The sequence below is a fragment of the Carassius gibelio genome, chromosome B23 (genome assembly GCF_023724105.1).
Source record: "Carassius gibelio isolate Cgi1373 ecotype wild population from Czech Republic chromosome B23, carGib1.2-hapl.c, whole genome shotgun sequence".
Classification (NCBI taxonomy): Eukaryota; Metazoa; Chordata; class Actinopteri; order Cypriniformes; family Cyprinidae; genus Carassius; species Carassius gibelio.
The window spans coordinates 21,367,936-21,374,957 of NC_068418.1; the positions used below are offsets into that span (position 1 = coordinate 21,367,936).

General features: G+C 37.7%; 1 long non-coding RNA gene across 1 annotated transcript; it reads right to left on the reverse strand.

Moving 5' to 3' along the window:
* Positions 1–287: 287 nt before the first annotated feature.
* On the reverse strand, positions 288–4,906 carry LOC128012034 (uncharacterized). The gene is made up of 6 exons (XR_008182692.1): positions 4,166–4,906; positions 2,965–3,234; positions 2,381–2,434; positions 2,218–2,298; positions 1,907–1,980; positions 288–1,077 (listed from the first exon to the last, which is right to left on the reverse strand). It is a non-coding gene; the product is annotated as an uncharacterized LOC128012034 (long non-coding RNA).
* Positions 4,907–7,022: the final 2,116 nt, after the last annotated feature.

Sequence of the window (7,022 nt, forward strand, 5' to 3'; positions counted from 1 at the left end):
TGATGTTTTCAGGAACCCTCTGGAGAATTTTCCTCATCGCTAAGATATTTATCAACAGAAGTTGATCGTTATCTTTGGTGTGGTTACACACAAAAAAAATTCAGTACCTCTGAAGCATCCAAAGCATCCACCATGAGCGATAAGAGATCTTAAACTCCCTTAAAAATATATTTTCTGATGCCAAGATAAGCTGTTAAACTAGATAGACTACGTTTTATGCTTCAGAAGATTAACCTTACATTTTTTTTGTCTATTTATACAACGTTCAAGACCACAGTGTGTAAACAATCATAATTTATTTAAATATATTTTCTTTTAAATATACACATCCCGTCGTACGTCAGACGCTTATGTTTGTTATACAGATTTTTTTTTTTTAAGTCTCATTTGTACAACATTTACATATCAAAATATACTGAATATATTCCACAGTCAGACACTCACAGTCTCACACAAAAACAAAAAAGCTTTTCACGGATTTACCTCAAAAGTCTACCTGTTTGCTGGCAAACAGAAGCGAAAGGAAACATTCATGCAGATAACTGGTTTTCAGTTCTAGCACAGAGAAAAGCAAATCTCTCTCTTGTCGCAGTGAACGAAGACAATTTGTGGTCACGGCTCTGAATTGTAACCCCATCGAGGCATGTCAAACGAAACATCAGCACTGACTGTGACGAGTCTTGATATCTGATGAGAACAAAACACAAAACCATGGCAATCCCTTTTATCGTGATGAAACGATGGAAAATGGTTTTGTTTTTTGGCAGAGAGGTTCATAACCCAATGCGCCAGATGCGTTTTCTGTTTTCTTTCTCTGTCATCCTGTGTTTTAACATTGGCTCCATGCTGAGTCCAGCAGACCATCCTTGGGCAAGTGCATCCCTTTATATTCTGTCCGTTTACTGCTATATCAATTCTTTCCCACATCTATTCTCCGGAGAGGCAGAGCAGTGTTCTGGACGCGATGTGCTGATTATGTGGAATGTTGCGTGTTGGTTTAAATTCTCTTCTCTTGTCCAAAGGCACTTTGACTGCTGTTTTATTTTTTCTGGGTCACTTTGGTTTGGCTTCAACCTGCTTGATAAAGGAAGTGAAGTTTAGTGCTGTTTCAGACTTGGCTGTGTGTGTATACATGTGTGCACTTGGATGCATCTGAAATTTTCCCATCTGTAATAAATTGGGAAGCAGGGTTTGTTACATGCTCTACCCTCCAAAGTGCTCTTAGAAAAAAAAAAAAGCGTTGAAATGTAAAGGATTGCCTTAAGGTTTGCTTAAATCACATCTGTAATAGCTTGGATAAGTTATCTAATCCTGGAATGTGTTCTGTCATAAAACGTTTAAGTGCATGTGTCCTCTCTGAATCTGCAGAATAAATCAGTTTTGTTTTGCTTTCGTAATTTACCTACATATTTAATATCTTTCTGTGTCATAATCCAGTGTTCCCACAATTTCTGGCAAATTAATGTGTAAGTAGATAAATATACGCACACAATAAATAAATATATATATATATATATATAAATAAATGTTATAGTTTATACATGTGTGTGTGTGTGTATAATTTTTTTTATTTAAACCAATGCTTTTAAAATCAATGTTGTTTATACATAATTAGTAATCTAATAATTAACATTTTGCAGATTGTCTTCAAAAAATGTGTAAGTAAAAAAAAGAAATTTAATAATTAAATGTAAACTTTTGACCACAACTGTATAAATTAAGTAAAAATAAAGAAATATAAAAATATATGATGTTTTTTATGATTTAGAAATGTATACTTTCCATGAATTTTTCAGTTCTTTTAATTTTAATGACTTTTCCAATCCTGCATTCTCCCTCTCGTCTCCAATATCTTATTGTTTTACCTTCATTCAAAGAGAAAAATATTTAAAAAAAAGTTGCTTACCTGGTAAAGTTAACCCTCTTGACATCTCGGACTCCCTGCCAGTCGCGTCAGAAGTCGCGCGCATCTTTTGTAGTCTGAGGACAGGAGTAAAGTTGGATGAGTTAAGGGATAATCAGCTGGATGAATCCTGAATTTGTAGCCTATACTGTTTTTGTGTTAAAACTCCCTGTGCAGGGGTAAATCAGGGGCACCTAGCCGACATGAGACTGTCATGAATATAAAGACAGTTTGCAGAGGTTCGTGGTGCATGTGGGCAGAGATGTGATCTATATGTGGGGTCTAGAGAGATGGGAATGCTTGGCTGTACTCACATGCAGGGCTGGTGCAGTCTCTGGTGTGATTATAAAGCCTGTAGACGTGCTTCCTGCATTTTGGACTGAAATAAAGAGGACCTGGTGAAAGAAAACCAGCCAGGTTAAAACTCTCAAACGCCATTTTTGTTTCAAGGTCACGGAAAATTCAAACGTCTCTCACCTGTTAAGATCCTGATAACCTTCTTTTTCTTTTCCACGTCTCTGGGAAAGATTTCTACGAAAGGAAGGAAACATTCAAAGGTCAAACCCTGGATATCCAACGGTCCTTCAAGCTTCTGAAGCACTGACAAATCACCAGCAATGAATGAAGTGGCTTAGACCCCAAAACAAGCTTTCTGTACACATTATGATCACTTTGGTTTTTTTTTAATTCTACAAAATCTTATGTAGGCCAGAGATTACTTGACCTAGCTGGGAATCGCTGTGCACCAATACCACATTTCTGACTCGCCACACAACAGGTGCAATGCAAAACTATTTCACCTAATGCTTCGAGAGTTAAGACCTTGGCTGGTGCCCTAGTAAGTAAGTCACATCCCTCTTAAATATAGATCAAAGAAAAGGTAGGCACACTCTCACTGCATCAGATGAGCTTTTCTCTGACCTAAAATGTATAAAGTCTAAAGTTCCACAACCAAAAAATGACATTTTGGCTTAACTATTTTATTTTTTTTTTTTACTTATTTTACTATGCATTATATTAACACTGATCCATGTACATCTGTGCATAAATGCAATGCTTACTTAAAATTGTTTCCCCGGTGTTCGTTTTGAGGTGAGTTTCCTCTTTCTTTTGCGCGCTTGGGTCGTCGGCGCTGTTTTCCGCCAGTCTCATGATGTCTTTTATCCTTCTGAACGTTTTCTCGACCTTGTTCACGCTGGCGTCGCTTTGTGCAGCAGTGCAGATTAACATGACGAGCCCCATTACTAGAACCGGAGCCCGCAGCGCGCGCATCGCTCCCGCAACCAGAGTGCGCGCAAGTCCCGCACTGCCCAAGTCCTGGATCACGCAGTCTGCGGAAGAAGTGACCGGGTTTATAAGATGCAATAGTCCACTTTATGTTAAAAATAAACTTTAGGAGGCTTTTACGATTTCTTAAAAAAAAAAAAAAAAAAAAGAGCAATTAACGCTTTCCCTACCATTCAGCATGGACACACCTACTCTAGGCTAGGTCTTCAAAACTATTCAAACTATCTCTCCACATATTTTCTTCATTAAGAGATGTGGTGATTTAAACACCACTGAATGATTTCACATGAATGCAGGGCACTTGTTGGCTGATTCCTTCACTAACGTGGTCCAACTCATTCATTTAAAAATCAATCAATTAAAAATCAATCAAACGTTAGCTTTATTGATATGTAGACACTTTTTACATTAGTCCACAAGTCCATTTTTATCCTCGACAGCAATAACACTACATGAAGAGCACATTAAGAAGTCAAAAAGGGGAAAGAAACCCCAAGCTCACAAGTTACAGATTTCAACACAAACTGTGCTCACATTTGCATTATTAAAGTCTCAATATGAACTCAATAATTTATTAAATTCTTTTCAGACCAAATAACCTGAGATGCTCATGGATTTTATAGTCCACATTTTTACTCTGTTTACATGTTAATGTATTTTTATTGAGAAATCAATAAAACATGCGATAACCTATAAATTACTACTTTTAAACTATGTAAGAGACAGATATGTACTGGATGGGAAATATAAATTCAGTTGTGTATGTCCAAACTTTGACTCCTAGCGTGTGGTTAGACTACAAGACTAAACTACCAAGCGGTGTCCCATAGTCGCGCATTGATTATGCTGCTAATTTACAATCTACTTTGTGTGTGAAGAAAAAATAAATAAAAAAGCTTAGCAATTTAAGAGTGGTGTGATAAAAATGTTCAAAAAAAAATCATCATAAGTCATAAATGCCTCTAGTAAACCTACCTGAGGACCCTGGTGTTGCTATGTTTCTTTCCCTCAATCGACACAGCCTGAGGCGATTGAGCGCGCGTTGTGTTTTATTGAGTCTCGAGCGTCCGGTGTCTATATAACCCCACGCGAGGCTCGCGAGATAGAGCGCTATCCTTTAAAGCGAATCGTCCTTTAAAACGCTCAAGCGTGGGAAGTTTGAGAAGTCAGACTCCCTTCTGATGTCTCCGTGACTTGAGAAAACTCCAGTGAAAGCTCCTCGAAGACACGCGTCGCTCGTTTTGAACGTCTCCAGACATCCGCCGTCGATTCTCGCCAATTTATTGAGGTTCTCAGACGGAAGGAGTCGTCCCTCGAGGTCTTACATCGCCGTGTCTTTAATTAGAAACTCGTTACACATACGCCGCACATCTTCATATTCCCGTTTCTCACATGCAGCATCCCATGGACTTTTTTTTTTCTTGCCCACTATCTCATTAGAGCACTTAGAAAGCTGTGCTTGCAGGAAGAGATGCAGCTATACCAGGAACTGTCCCACTATTCTACAGACTGGAACTCCTATGGTGCCTGAAAGTCAGGTTTTTCCCCTCACACACCACCATAAGATCACTATTTCATCCCCTTGTGTCTCTAGAGGATTGATTCGAGTTACAGATCGATGCCTGGAAGTGGCTACAGCTGATGTAATTATTCTGTGTAATGGTAATGATAGTACAAGAGAAACAGTCAGCCCAACAGACCAGAGAAAAGTGAGTTCGGATTAGTTTATGTTTGCTTTCGTTCATACCACTCCCTCAAAGCAAAAAGAACATGGAGCAATCTGGCTCCTATCCCGCTCACGAATGGTGATCTGCATGGGCGGACACAATGCTAAAGGCAAAGGTAGGCAGCCGTCTAGGGTCCCTTAAAGTCAATTAGACCAACACCTAGCACCATAAGTGTATACTGTCTAACACTAAATTAAACCTGGACATTGAAGAGAACATGGAAACGAGGAGTGCCCTGCTTGCACGCGGCTTCTGAATCGTTGTGCTTTTTATAACAACATAACATTATCCAGTTATAAAGTTTGTCTTCTACTGTTTGGGAATGTTTACATGGAAACAGCTTAATGTGTGTGGTTATCTTATCAGTGAAGTGAAGTGCCCATAAAGGCAGGTACACCTGATAAAGAGATTACACTGCAGATCCCATAAAACTCTTTTCTTTGTAGTGAAACCTATATTGGTCAGCTTAGTGGTTGAAGAGTGGTATCTTAAAGGTTGCATGGGTTCATTCCATTCCAAAAAGACATTTAATGCCATAGTTCACTCATAAATGAAAGCTAATTCTCCTCATTTACCCACTGCCCTGACCTACTCACCCCAATGTCGTTTTGAACCTATGTGACCCTATATATCAGGGGTCACCAGACTTGATCCTGGAGGGCCAGTGTCCTGCAGAGTTTAGCTCCAACTTGCCTCAACACACCTGCCTGGAAGTTTCAAGTATACCTAGTTCTGCTGTGTTTAAGTCCTCCTGGGATGTTTGTACTTACAAGTTGCCAACTGATGGCAGGTGTGTAAAAGTCACTTTGGTCGAAACACAATGGAAATTTAACTTTTCTGCATAAAATTCAATATTTTTTTAACTCTACAAAAGGATGAATAAACAATGTGCATCATTGTGTTTTTGCTAATTACTGTTTTTATTCAATTTATGAAGGTGATGTCAAGTAAACCATTCTATATTCTATGGTAATTATACAGTAATATGCTATTTTGTATATGTAACCATTTTATTGTACATTACAAAATAGTAAGCAATTTATTAATTAGGAAAAATTTGCCATCAATACATACACTGAATATCTATGTTTAACTGCGTCCATTGCATAAGACACGTTTTCTCACTGACACACCCCCAACTTAGAAACTCTGGGCTCAAAGAAAATTTAGTTTCCTACTCGTAATACAAACTTTGTGGTGGTGTTCATGTTCATGTTCAACTCATGTTCGTGTTCAACTTGTAAATACGATGTATCCGACATGACTTGAATGCACCAAAAGACATTGATCAGGTGTGTTTAATTAGGTTTAGAACTACACTTGCAGAACACTGGCCCTCCAGGACTGAGTCTGGTGACCCCTGCTATATATAATGTGAATCAAAAATAAAGAGAGATTTAGCAGAATGTTGATGTTGATAGAAACTTTATAAAACAGCTTCAAATAAATGAAAAATTAGTAACTTAGGGACCGGAATTGATGAAAATTATGCATATTTTAGACTCAACTCTTCTTGATCTGTGCTATTAAATAAAAAAATAAACCACGAAAAGGAATGTAAATATCTATAAATGTATAATTCAAATATACCACTCAAAGGTTTCCCCCATAAATCTTTGAAGTGTTTTAAAGGGCAAGCACCAGGCCTCATTAGAATATATTTAACTTTAAGCAAACAAAGCATGTAATAGAAAAATGAGTTCAGCTTAAAGGGCAAGTTCGCCAATTTTTAACCAGATTTGTATTGTTACAATATTGGTTAGGATAAATTAACAGTGTGTATTGTTTTTCTATGTGACTTGCACCAAGATCTCCTTTATTTTTCATCATTTGAAAAAATTAAAGTCCCATCTTGCCAGTGGTGGATTACCCCTTTAATTGAAATGATGGCGTTCTAACATGATGATACTTTGCATAAATTTGTTTGCACTGCAGTGTACCAAAAATGTATTTTTTCTTGATCTTAAATGTCACATAATCATCAGTATTAAATGGGCAAACCTCATTAAAGCATTTGGAATAATAAGGCGTTATCGATGAAAAGTCCTCAATCTCGCCACAGAGATTTTCAGCATTTCAGTTCTCTCCATTTTATCCTCATTCAC